General features: G+C 44.2%; 1 protein-coding gene across 3 annotated transcripts in view; it reads right to left on the bottom strand.

Annotated features, from left to right (window-relative positions):
• The window catches only part of PAQR8 (progestin and adipoQ receptor family member 8), a 124085-nt gene that overhangs the window by 38252 nt on the left and 71899 nt on the right, over positions 1-13934 (bottom strand). The window contains exon 1 of one of the 3 annotated variants that reach the window (XM_045867006.3): positions 6264-6628. The exons of the other annotated variants lie outside the window; for them this stretch is intronic. The gene's annotated coding sequence lies outside the window, so the exon portion shown is untranslated. Of the gene's footprint in view, positions 1-6263; positions 6629-13934 lie in introns of those variants that run through there. 3 annotated transcript variants of the gene reach the window in all.

Genomic DNA, 13934 nt, shown 5'->3' with positions numbered 1-13934 from the left:
CCTAATTTCCAACTCTCACTAGGCATCAGAATAATTTTAAAAATCTGATGCCCACGCCCTACCCATTGAAATTCTGAATCAATGGTTTATGGTGGGGCTGAGGTGCATTCTTAAGAGAGCCCCAGTTGGTTTTATTGTACAACACAACTAATGGTTTCTAGCTCACAGCTAAAAAAACCACTGTGTTATTTATTTACATCTTGGTCCGCTAAATACTCTCTGCATCCAGAAGGCCTGCCCCACCCCCACAGGGCCGAAGCTCTGCTGCTGACAGTGAGTGAGTGCATTACTCACTCCGTGGCTCCAGGGTGCATGAGGTAAACACAGAAAGGCAAGATCAAAGCAGAGCAGGCCTGGCCTTTATGGGAGGTCTCCTATCTCTGCACAGATGGCTGATAACTCCATGCAGAGCAAAAACCGGAGTGGATCTGGATGATTCTTTAAAAAGTAAAGGGACCCGGGCGCCTGGGTGGCTCAGTTGGTTAAGCGACTGCCTTCAGCTCAGGTCATGATCTTGGAGTCCCGGGATTGAGTCCCGCATTGGGCTCCCTGCCCGGCAGGGAGTCTGCTTCTCCCGCTGACCCTCCTCTCTCTCATGCTCTCTGTCTCTCATTCTCTCTCTCTCAAATAAATAAATAAAATCTTAAAAAAAAAAAAAAGTAAAGGGACCCCTAAAGAACTTGTTGCTTGAGTAGGAAGGGCTAAGGAAAAAAAAAGGGAAACTGCCAGACTTTGCTCATAGCCTGCTAACATAGCAGAGCAAGCTCTGACCCTGGCATAGACAAGGGTCTCAGTAGATTCTGGAGATTAGCTCAGTTGGAGGGGGCTTTCCCAGCCTAGCTATCTCCTTCCCAGTTTAGCCCAGATGAAACAGAAAGCTCCACCCCCAGCTCACCGTTGGTCCACACAAGAGAAATGTCGGGGATTGACTGTCCTGTTCACCTGGCTGGAGTCATCTTCAGCCTATACTCAGCTGCCTAGCAGAACCAGGGCAGAACCTGGGCCAGAATGCAGAAGGAACCACGGGGGCGGAGGTGTCTCTGCCCTACTATCAGACACACAGATGGGATCAGGAAGCCTGGATTGGTTCTGTATACAGTGAATTAAATAACCAAAGCTGTCTGTCTGAAGCCGAGTCCCTGGATTTACTAACCGGACATAATACTAAGAGACTAAGAGTTGCCATTTACTGGGCACCTTCTGTGCATGAAGCACTTTATATTCATTGTCTCATTTAATTCTACAATATCTCTTCAGACACGAGTTATACAAAATCTCAGGTTTAAGGAACTTACCCAGGGACATGCTAGCATGCTAATGCAGGTTGATGCCCACTCCAGATCCCATGCTCCAGTCCAGAGTGTCTTACCACTACTGACATTTCAGTTGGTCATTCTTTGTTTTGGGGGCTGTCCTTTGCATTACATTATGCTTAGGAGCATCTCTGGCCTCCACTTACTACATGCCTTAACATCCCTCTCCTCTCCAGCTGTGATAATAAAAAATGTCTCCAGACATTATCAGATGTGGGGAGGAGGGGAGGGGTCACTACTCTAGTCTAAACCACCACTGTGCTGTCTTGTTTCCTGGTACTTTTGTAAGTACATAAACAGCTCTTCAGAAGAGGGACAGAGCTGGAACCAAACACTACTATGGACGTGATAATTAGAAGACTCTAGGAAAGTATTGTACAACAATAATACCACCTTATGCTACGGTTATATATCATTTACAATTCACTAAGTACTTTTATAGTCATTATCTCCTTTCATGGCATATGACTGCACAGCAGGATCTAATTCCAAGAGTTAATCCACCTCAAAAATATGAACACTACTAAGAGATCCGTATATTTAGCCTTCTCCAAGAAATTGAGGGAAAAGAACATGTAGTGAAATCCACATGAATTCTTAGTGCCATAAGCCATTAGGAGAAAAAAACTTTTGCACTCCATGGTCCTAAGGGAGCACCTTATGTGAACTCTTGGAGGACGAGTCTGTTTCTACCTCTCTCTCCTGCACACACCTGCCTAAAACAGAGAACTCTCACTAAATGTCGAAGATTTCACAAAACATCTATTTCACAGCAACCTCTAGCTATTTCATTGATTAAAACTAAGATAAAATTCTTTTCCCACATTTCTACATCTCCCTAATTTATATTACAATAAAAATCATAGAATCAGAAAAAAAATTAATGTCAATATTTATGAAAGAGCCAAGAGCTTAGTGCCAAGTTATTCTTCCCTGTCATTTAACAAAGCAGATCAAAATTTTAGTTTAACTAAAACAAATGTGCACCAGAATCATCCCTTTCAATACATGCCAAGAGAGAACAGTAGCTATTTTTTTTTTTTAAGATTTTATTTATTTATTTGACAGAGAGAGACACAGCAAGAGAGGGAACACAAGCAGGGGGAGTGGGAGAGGGAGAAGCAGGCTTCCCGCGGAGCAGGGAGCCCGATGCAGGGCTCGATCCCAGGACCCTGGGGTCATGACCTGAGCCGAAGGCAGACGCTTAACGACTGAGCCACCCAGGTGCCCCGAGAATGGTAGCTATTGCATTAGAATAGTATTCGACCGATTAAGGAAAAGAATTATAGGAGGAGCTTCGGATTTTCATCGAAGTGTTATACCTACTATACAATAAAAATAAGAATGTTCATTTAAAAAACATCTGAATTTAAAATAAAGCAGCTAGCAATGGTTGTTTTTTAAGGTCACTTTAAAAATTCCTGAGAAGCTAGGAGAATAAAAACAAAATGTTCCCATTCACATATTCATTTGCAAAGCCCAGCAGAAGGAATATCATTATCTTGGAAATGGTAAATTTATACATGGTGTCAAAGGAATTTTAATATAAACCTATCAAGAAACAGTATTAATAATAAAAATAGCGAGACTCTCTTGGGCACTTATGTGTCAGGCACTGGATTCAGTGTTTTACGTGCAGAAATCTCATCACAGCCTCGTGGAGTATACACTCATTAGCATCTTCATTTTAAGGTAAGAAAACTGAGTCTGAAAGAGATGAAATCACTTGCGCAAGATCACAGATCAACATTCAAGCCCTGGGTGTATGAAGCTTCATGTTACATAACCTTAAAAAAAAATTGGTAATTCAGGGAAAAAATGGAAAAAGGATATGTTAATTTTTCACACTCTGTGCCATGGAGTCCCAAACCTGAAACACATTTGCAGAACTCACTCTCTTCCCTTACTTCTATATGGATCCTTTCACATAAAAACTCAAGTACCAAGCATTTCTGGGTACCTTTGTTTGGTGAGAAAACAAGTCTTTTTGTTTGTTTTGTCTTCTGTAAAAATGCACAGTGATGGAATCTGCCTGGTAAAGAGCACCTTGAAAGAGAAAAGAAAGGCTTATTTTCTCCAGCCCAATAGGCCATAAGGTATAACAACAGGTGATGGGACCAATTCTTTTACATGCACATGAGAGCATATACATCCAAATAAAGGTTGCTTCAAAGCAATTACTTTCCAATCCTAAACACATTTGCATACCTGTACTGGATGCCCCTTTTAAAACTGCCAGTCCTGGGGCGCCTAGGTGGCTCAGTCGTTGGGCGTCTGCCTTCAGCTCGCGTCGTGATCCCAGGGTCCCTGCTCAGCGGGGAGCCCGCTTCTCCCTCTCCCTCTCCCTCTCCCCCTGCTTGTGTTCCTGTTCTTACTGTCTCTCTCTGTCAGATAAATAAATAAAATCTTTAAAAAAATAAAATAAAATAAATAAAACTGCCAGTCCTTCAAGAGGACTTGCATTACTTTAACAGTCATACTTCCTATTACAACCTCAATTCCTCACCTCAGAAACCAGAGTTGATCCCACTTGGTATTTGGCTGTTTCCCAACTGAGGAAGGTTTGTCATCATGGAGGCAATTCAGTAAATGTGTTACAAACTCTGAGGGTAACTCCAAGGCAGGAGCTCCAAAATTATGCTCAGCAATGACAGCATCAGTAGAACCAGTCCACAGCTTACCAAGATGAGTCTCCCGAAAGGGAGAAATACGCATTTGAATGTATAAATACAGGCATATTTATTTTAACATTTGGATAAAGAATTGAAAGAATCAGCTAGCTATGTCCAAGTAAATAAATATGCTGTGGGGGCGCCTGGGCGGCTCAGATGGTTAAGCGTCTGCCTTCGGCTCAGGCCATGATCCCAGGGTCCTGGGATCGAGCCCCACATCGGGCTCCTGGCTCAGTGGGGAGTCCGCTTCTCCTTCTCCCACTGCTCATGCTCTCTCTCTATATCTCTGTGTCTCAAATGAATAAATAAAATCTTAAAAAAAAAATATGCTGTGCAATAATGATAATGCAGATTTTGGTGCAAGGTTCTGACCACCCCCTTAATGAAAAAAAAGGATGTCCTGAAATGATAGTTGCAAAATGAGTAAATCATTTTCCCGTTAACTTGCATAATTATTGAAGAGCTTTCCTTTTCACGAAGAAAAAAAAGAGGCCCAACATAAACTAGTTGCCAAAAGAGTCTTTGGTCCTCCCAGGAAGGTTAAATCTCAGTGTGTGTCACAATATGGACCTATATCTACAGCAGAGAAGGAAAGCAGTGAGCATCATCTCTCTCCCCCTGCCTCTCAAAGCCCAGGAAACTTCCCTGGGAGAAATCCACTCAGTAGGATTCCTGGGGCCCTGGGTAGTCCTGAATTAACTGTTATATGAAATAATTAAACTAATTACCATACAAAACCAACCATATGGGTAAGTTAATACACAATGTCAGTATTACTTAACTAATTGAAGGGAGCTGGATACTCAAAATTAACAACAGGGAAAACAAACAAACAAACAGAAAATGTACTGGTCGTTTGTTCACCTTTGGCACACATTTGGCTACCCACTCACTGAGGTACGAAGCAGCCTAGGGTCCTGCCAGTGACCTGGTCAAGGGTGTAGCAGCACAGGGTGGGTACCGGCTGTGAATATCTTAAGAGGATAGTCAAAAGGCCGTCCACCTCCCATGCAGCTAACTTCCTATTCACTTCAGTAAAGGAAGTCCATGCCAACACAAACAAGCCAAAACTGTACAGTATTTCTCGTGTTTACTCGGCTGTGGAACGCAGTGCATTTGTGGGCGGTGTGTGTCGGGGTGCGCGCGTGCCTGCACGCCCCCCACCCCTTGCTGATTTTCCTCCAGTTTTTACTCAGAAACAGCTTCTCACAGGGTATAGGAGAGTGGGGAGCAAATAACACAAGTGGCTCTAAGAATTAAACACACCTTTATGATGAATTGTGCCTAACGCACACACACAGGTAGAGTTTCTCTGCACATTGGAAATCTCACTCCTTAACTACTCTTTTAAGCCCAGACTGTTCTCAATGGGTCCCTAGGCAAAATCACTTCTAACCCAGCTTAGAAATAGGAGGTGCAGCACAGACCCCGTCCGAGCCCGCGGATCTGCCCTCGTCGGTCTGTGCTCCAGGGCCCACAGATGCACTGGAAGCTGCGGTGCCCCCGCTGCCTTCAGGTCCCCGCGCCAGTTAGCGAGCTGCGCCCCTCCCTAGTCCCTCCCGCCCCCCGTCTGTGGTGGCCTGGTCGTGCTCTCCGGAGTGAATGCCCTCTCGAGGTTTCCATGGCCCCATTCCACGGAGAGGGTATGGCCCCTAGGCCGAGACGTTCCGCGAGCCCCTGCCCCCTCACCCCCGCCCCCAGCCACCCGGGATCCTCCGCCGCGGCGTTCCATCCCTCCGACCCCCTGTGCTCCACAACGTATCTCCCGCTTCCCGCACAACTCCGCTTCCCGCGCCCCCTCTAGGAGATGTCCCCTCCCTCCTTCCCCCAAGAAGCCACAAGCCTTGCCACCCCCCGACCCTTTCCGGGGCTCCCCTCCCGCCCCGCCCGCCTCGGGCTCCCTCTCCTCCGCACTCCCCTCGGGTCTTCAGTTCCCCTCCGCCCTGCGGAGGGCGCCCCAAGAATGCCGACAGGACACCCTCGTTCCGACAGCGGGCTCCGGGAGTCCCCAACGTCTGGATCCTGACCTGCCGCCTCACTCTCAGGGCTCGGCTCTGAGACTCCCCAGCACCGGCGCACTGACCCTCGGTCCCCGGGCTCGGGTTCCTCAACGTCGCGATTCTGGACACCCCTCGGGGCTCGGGGTCTGGGGCTCTCCAACCTCGCTGTGCTGACATTCCTCCCCACCAACCCCGTGCTCGAGCCCGAGGGCTCCCCAACGGCGAGGTCCTGACCCCCGCCCCCGCGCCTGCCCGCCGGCTCGGAGCCCCCGACTCACCGGCAGGGGCGGCGGCTGAGCCCGCGAGCGAGCCCAGCCCAGCCCAGCCCGCACTCCGGCTCGGGTTCCCGGCTACCCGCTTCCCGCAGGCTGCTGTGACTGCGGCGGGCGCAGCACAGGGGAGCGGCCCGGGGGAGGGGACCGCCGGGGGGCGGGCACCGCCCGGCTCCGCCCCTTCCCGGCCGGAGGCGGGATGCGCAGACCCGTGCGCCCACCGCGGCCGGGTGCCGCCTCACCGAGGAAGTTGACTGACACCTCTTCCTTCCACCCGGGGTCAGACCCACACAGCCCCCTTTCAGCTGGGGAGGCCCGAGGGCTTGAGAGAGAGACACGTTAATTACTGTCCTGTCGGTTCGAAGAACCCACTCCAGGGGGCCGTTTCCGAGGGTTTTTTGCTTTTTGGTTTTTTTTGGAGGTGTTTTTGGAGGAGAGAAACGGCAACAACAACAAACTTCATCTTCGATCTCAAGACCCTCAAGACCGATTCATATTCTGGCCTCTCCCCCCGCGCTCCTGTGACTTACGCACCACACAAACACACCTCTTACACTGACATGCAAGGAACCGACGTCTCTTCCCCTATATCCTCAATCCACAGCTCCCTAGCCAGTCCCCAATATCAATGATCTGCACTTACAGGGGGACAGGGCAGGAGAGGAGATTCCACATCTGGTCCCAGACTTGCTCTCCTCGCCCACAATGTCTGTATTTCACCAGGTCAAAAATACACTTAAGATGTAGGAGCATCAATTAACAAATCAAATTGGCTTTGCTATTAAACAGCCGTCTCCATTATCTGGAAAAAGAAGAAAAACCGATCAGATTCTGAAAAGATGGCCTGAACCAATGCTCCCGGAGGAAGAAAATTTGATTCATGTCATTACTTTTCTGAGACACTCAGGCCTAGCTCTGGATTGTTGAAACCTGGCACTTTGCCATTAGACCACCCCTGCTCCTGCAACATGTTTAACAACACCTCACATTTGCACTGGGTTTTCACTTTTCAAAACATTTTAAAATCCATTATTGTCTTTATCTTCAGCAAAACAGCATGAAGCAAAGATAGTAGGTTTTCCAACAGGGGTTATTTGAACTTCATAAATAAAGACTTTTAGATCCAGCAGTTCAAGGGCCAGGTTTCAAGCCGAGTCAGGATTAGGAAAGAGTAAAGGGCCTGGTCTTCAGGGCCACTGGCCTTCCCACAGAATCACGGGCCCAGCACACATAGATATTAGTGGAAATGTCACAGTAGGCCTTTGGTAGATTTGCCCTCTCTGTCTCTGCTTCACCCCAAAGGTGTCAGGGAATTCTCCCGTAGTCACAAAAACCTAAGCCCTCAATATTAACAGGCATTTATTTTTCGGCCAGAGATCATAAATGTACAGCAGAGCTGACTGACAGGGGATAAAAAGTCCCTTTTTTTCCTCTCTCTGCCACTCTAGAAACAAAATTACAGGTCAGCAAATATGAAGGCCCAACCATGGGCTCAGTCCAGCTGAAGCAGGCTGTCAGTGAGAGCTGAGGACCCTTGTGAAATGCATGTTGATTATGTTTGCAGCTTTTCTTCTCCCCTGAGAGTCCCTCCACCTGGAGCGTGGAGAAGGGTTCTCTTGTCTTAAAAGAAGACCAACAAGTCCTTTAAGGCTTTCTCAGTGTCACAGTAAGAAAATGGTAAATGGGGACACCTGGGTGGCTCAGTCGGTTAAGCATCTGCCTTCGGCTCAGGCCACCATCTCAGGGTCCTGGGATCAGGACAGAGCCTGGAGTCGGAGTCGGGCTCCCTGCTCAGCAGGGAGTCTGCTTTTCCCTCTCCCACTCCCCCTGCTTGTACTCTCTCTCCTCTCTGGCAAATAAATAAATAAACTCTTAAAAAAGAAAAAAGAAAAGAAAAGAAAATGGTAAATGTTCTTTCCTATGAACCTCTATCTAGGGGGCAGGCATGAAAGTGCAGACTGAAGTGTAATGGGCGTCAGGCATTTTCATCTGGGGGCAGAGAGTTCTGTTTACAAGTGGTGCCGTCCAGACCCACGAGATAAGAGAGGTAGTTTCTCATTCATCTCACCTTTTTTTCTTTTAAGTGTGGTAAAATACTCATAACATAAATGTTACCATCTGAACCTTTTGAAAAAACTTTTAATTGTAGTAAACATAATATAAAATTTGCCACCTTAACCATTTTTTAAATGTACAGTTCAGTACTGCTAAGTACATTCACATCCTTCATGCCTTTTAAAACTACTTGGATCTCACACTAGCTTCTTCCATTTTTTACTTGGAGGTGATGGCCCACTTCAGTTTGGGCAGTACAAGTGACATTTTGATAATTCTGGAAAAAAGAGTCCTAAAGTGACCTTACTATTTTTGAATTAGTAAAAGCCTCCTGGATCTTTCATAAAGGATAGTAAGTGTGGCCTTTAGTATATAGAAATTCACGGCCGGGGCGCCTGGGTGGCTCAGTCGGTTAAGCGACTGCCTTCGGCTCAGGTCGTGATCCTGGACTCCCTGGATCGAGTCCCACATCGGGCTCCCTGCTCGGCGGGGGGGTCTGCTTCTCCCTCTGACCCTCCCCCCTCTCATGATCTCTCTCCCTGTCTCATTCTCCCTCTCAAATAAATAAATAAAATCTTAAAAAAAAAAAAAAAAAAAAAGAAATTCACGGCCAACCTCCCTCCATGTAACACTTTTCATCTGGCAACAACATTTTGACTTGTGTTTTTTCCAAAAGCTGAAAACAGGCAAGATCTGGGATATTAAAGAATTTCCTCAAAAAAGAGAACACTAAACTGCTAACCCAATCAACATTCTATCAGACTCATTCCCCGTTCAGATTGCCCTTGAGAGCCACAGACACAACCAATATGCGGCGTAATTAAAAAATAGATATGCAAGATTAAGGAGCTATTTTTGTCCCAAACTCTAACAAAACAATTTGGTCCATTTTATGTTGTATACATACCACACTGACGCTGTTTTTCTATTGCTTTCACAGTGTGTTTACATAGCATTGTTTTCCAAGAAGCTCAAAATGCATGCGATGACATTGTATCCTTAAACTTCACATATTTTATGTGAAGTAGGAAGGAGATAGGAACTGTTAGCTTTACAGTGACATGGAGAAATTGAAGTGTGCTATAGTTAAATCATCTGCTGGAACATCTATACTGGTTTATACTGGTCTATCCTAAAAGACCTACTCCTGAAAACTCATACAAGGAACAGCGTTATTTAAAAACACTAGTTATTTTTGTTTTCTCTTTACATCTCATGGACAAACTGAGGGCTGTGAGTTTTTTCACTATCTTGGCAGAGAAAAGGAGAAGCACTTTGCACCACTAACTTATACCATACACAAAAATTAACTCAAAATGGATTAAAACTTGAATAAGACCAGAAACCATAAAAGTACTAAAAGAAAACATAGGTGGTAAGCTCCCTAACATGGCACTTGGCCATGTTTTTTGGATCTGACTTTAAAGGCAATGGCAACAAGGGGCGCCTGGGTGGCTCAGTTGGTTAAGCGACTGCCTTCGGCTCAGGTCATGATCCTGGAGTCCCTGGATCGAGTCCCGCATCGGGCTCCCTGCTCAGCAGGGAGTCTGCTTCTCCCTCTGACCCTCCTCCCTCTCATGCTCTCTGTCTCTCATTCTCTCTCTCTCAAATAAATAAATAAAATCTTTAAAAAAAAAAAAAAAGGCAATGGCAACAAAAGCAAAAATAAACCAATGGGACTACATCAAACTAAAAAGTTTCTGCAAAGCAAAGGAAACCATCAACAAAATAAAAAAGCAGCCTACTGAATGGGAGAAGATATTTGCAAATGATATATCCAATAAGGGGTTAATATCCAAACTACATAGAAAACTCATACAACTCAGTAACAACAACAATATCCAAACCCCAGATAATCCAATTTAAAAATGGGATTTAAAATGAGAAGGTCTGAATAGGCATTTTTCCAAAGAAGACATGTACATGGCCAACAGGCACATGAAAAGATTCACTAATCATCGGGGAAATGCAAATTCAATTCACAATGAGATACCATGTCACACCTGTCAGAATGGCTATTATCAAAAAGACAAGAAGTAAGAAGTATTGGCAAGGATGTAGAGAAAAGGGAACGCTCATGTGCTGTTAGTGGGAATGCAAACTGGTGTAGCCAATATGGAAAACAGTATGGAGGTTCCTCAGAAAACGAAAAACATAATTATCCTATGGTCTAGCAATTCCACTTCTGGGTATTTCTCCAAAGAAAATGAAAATACTAATTAGGAAAGACATATGCACTTCTATGTTCATTGCAGCGTTATTCACAATAGCCAAGATATAGAAACAACCAAAGTATCCATCAGTGGATGATTGTATAAAGAGGATGTGAGATACACACACACGCGCGCACGCGCGCGCACACACACACACACACAATGGAATACTACTCAGCCATAAAAAAGAATGAAATCTTGCCATTTGTGACAACATGGATGGATCCTGAGGGTATTACGCTAAGTGAGGTAAGTCAGGCAGAGAAAGACCAATAGTGTATGATTTCACATATATGTGGAATCTAGAAAACAAAACAAATGAACAAACAAAAACAAGCAGAAACTCATAGGTGCAGAGAACAGTTTGCCAAAGGGGAGAGGGGTTTGGAAGTAGGTGAAATGGGAGAAGGGAGTCAAGAGGTGCAATTGTCCAATCATAAAATAAATAAGTCATGGGGATGTAATTTACAGCATGGTGACTATAGTCAATAATATTGTATTGCATATTATGTAACTCTATATGGTGACAGAGGAAATGACTTATTGTGGTGATAATTTTGCAATCTACACAAATATCAAATCATTATGTTGAACACCTAAAAGTAATATAGTGTTATACATCAATTATACTTTAATAAAAAAAAGTTTGGGCTTGAAAGTCAGGCCATCTTGAGTCTGAGCCCTATTACCATCACTTAGAGCCTTTGGTACTATACTTCAGGCGCCATATTTGTAAAATGGAAATAATAATTATACCCACTTCATGTATTTATTGCTAGGATTAAATGAAATAACATATTGAGCACTTAGCATTGTGCTTATCACATAATGAGGGCTTGATAAATGTGGGTAAAAAAAGCAATGGCTTCATGTAAATGGTTGCTTGTAGGATCCTTGTTCTAATACTTTCTACTTGAAGAGAAGATATACTTATTCCAGTTGACTGCATCAGAGTAATTTGGAGAAACTTGAATATATGTATTTTTAACCCTGAAGTCAAATCTATCCAGTCCTTAACATTCCATCATCAGACGTACACACTTAGCTCTTTCTCCCTCTCTTCCTTCCTCCCCCACCCCCCTTCTCTTTCTCTCTTTCCCTCTTTCTTTCCTTCTTTCTTTCTTTCTTTCTTTCTCTCTCTCTCTCTCTCTCTCTCTTCTTTCTTTCTTTCTTTCTTTCTTTCTTTCTTTCTTTCTTTCTTTCTTTCTTTCTTTCTTTCTTTCTTTCTTTCTTTCTTTCAAGTAGGCACCACACCCAGCATGGAGCCCAACACAGGGCTTGAACTCACGACTCTGAGATCAAGACCTGAGCTGAGATCAAGAGTTGGACGCTTAACCGACTGAGCCACCCAGCTGCCCCCACACTCAGCTTTTCTATTTTCTAAACTGTCAGCTGGCCAAGTGGGGAAACAACCATGATACTAATTTCACACACAGGATTCTAATGAGTTGTGGTTGAATAAACTAAAAATAAAAATAAGAATAATGGTTTTCTTGTATTATGTATCTCCATTATCTTATTTAACATTGGAATGGTAGGGGTTCATTAATTTGATTTCATCTGGAGTGGTTTATTCCTTTTTTTCCCCATTTTATTTCTTAATGATAACAATTAACTAACAATTCAGGAAGCAAACCAATTAACACATGTAGACAAGCGAGACAAAATACAGAAATTGCTCCTGGGCATGTGTGAGGTTGTGTGGTCTTGCATTTGACCTCCCACTCTTTTGCAACTCATGCCTGGTCCAAGAGCTTCAGATGGGAAACGATAAGGATGAATGATAAAATGAGCAACGAGTTGCCCTTTATATAATCAATAAAATAATATAAATTCCTACATTCCAATGACATTTGATGTATATAAGTGTTAATTTTAACATTTGTTCTAAACAAGACTTAAGTTTAGAAGATACAGTTTAAATTGGGTCATAATAATTGAATGGCAAATAGAAGTGTGGCTATTAAAATCTGAGGCCTTTGCTTATTCTTTAGAAGAATGAAAAGCCTCAGAGTAAATAATGGGGTTGTCCTCCTCTTGAAAGGTCCTAATAATTAAGTTTCTTCCCTTCACTTTGCTCCTGATTCTTAGTCATTATATCCTGGGGGAGGGAGGAGGATGGGCAATCCCTGATCCTGGGGAAAATCAGAGGAATTGAACTTCCAAGACTGAGGTCAAAAATTTGGGGAAATAAACATTTTTTAGTCTGCCCAACTCCAATTCAATCTGGACTGTGTTCTAAAGGGAAATTTAGGAGGGACCTTTCTCAGCTTTAGGACTAGAGAAAAAGAGTCATGTGAAGTCAGCCAGGATGGAAAACTGAGGCTTGAACCTCTGGCCTTTGCCAAGTCCCCCACTGGTGTGTTGCAGGGGGCAGTATACAACCCCTTCTAGCTCATTTCTGTCTATCATCTATCATCTAAGTCAGGCTGATGAGCAAAGGCACAGACCATCCTCTGTTAAACAGTCGTGGGGTAGGGCCAGAATCCCCTACAGTGGCAGAATGTTTCATCCATTGCCTTTTAGTTGATGCCTGTCTGAAAGAGACTTATCTTGGCTCTCAGTTCTTTTAAAGAGCGTGGAAAGATGAAAATGGCAATCTTGGACAACATGACTAACAATTGCATTATTCATGCTTGATTCTGGCTTGATTTCAGGGTTTTAATGATTTTAAAAAGAAAAAAAAAATCAATGAAACAATTGACCAGTTTTTAAGCCAGCTCACGTTCACCGAGTCTGTTTTTACTGCATAGTGGTAAGGTAGGGAGCCAGAACTGGCCCGTCCATGTAGCCATCTGGAGATTTAGAGCTATAGCCAAAGAGGAGTATGAGGGAGAAGAGGGGAGGTCTAGGGCTACCCTAGCCCAGACCTCAGGAGTGGAGTGGATAAATTGGAGTCTTCTCTAGTTCATTTATATACCTCTCTGAATGAGCCCAGTGACCTGAATGTTGAGCCAAGTTTAAAGTTGTAAGTTTGGTCAAAAGTGACCTTTGGTCTAATGAGATAAAGCATCTTGAGCTGACCTCTCTTACACCATGACATCATTTTGTAATTCCATATGCTCTACTCGACTGTAAGCTTCTAGGTAGCAAGGTTTGTGTACATGCCATTCATTGCCACACCCATATGACCTAGCACATAGTATGTGCTGGAAAAAATATTACTGATTAAGTGAACAAATAATGTGAATGCTCTGCATATTTGGAATCCAGTGAGCCCAGGAGTCCATGATCATCTACTCCAGATCCCTTAGAGGATGGTAGAATGATCTAGAAATGGACTAGAAAAGACTATGCCCCCAGGGTGGAAACAATGAGGACAAGGAAAAGCAACTGAGGAGAAGCATGTTTTCCCATTTGGGAGAGGGGGAGAGAGAAGAAAAAAGAATGAGCAAGGGTAATTCTGGGT

This window comes from Mirounga angustirostris, unplaced genomic scaffold (assembly GCF_029215605.1).
Source record: "Mirounga angustirostris isolate CCGP_5_RB_7025 unplaced genomic scaffold, mMirAng1.0.hap1 SCAF_8, whole genome shotgun sequence".
Taxonomy (NCBI): Eukaryota; Metazoa; Chordata; class Mammalia; order Carnivora; family Phocidae; genus Mirounga; species Mirounga angustirostris.
This window is presented reverse-complemented; position numbering and strand designations above follow the sequence as displayed.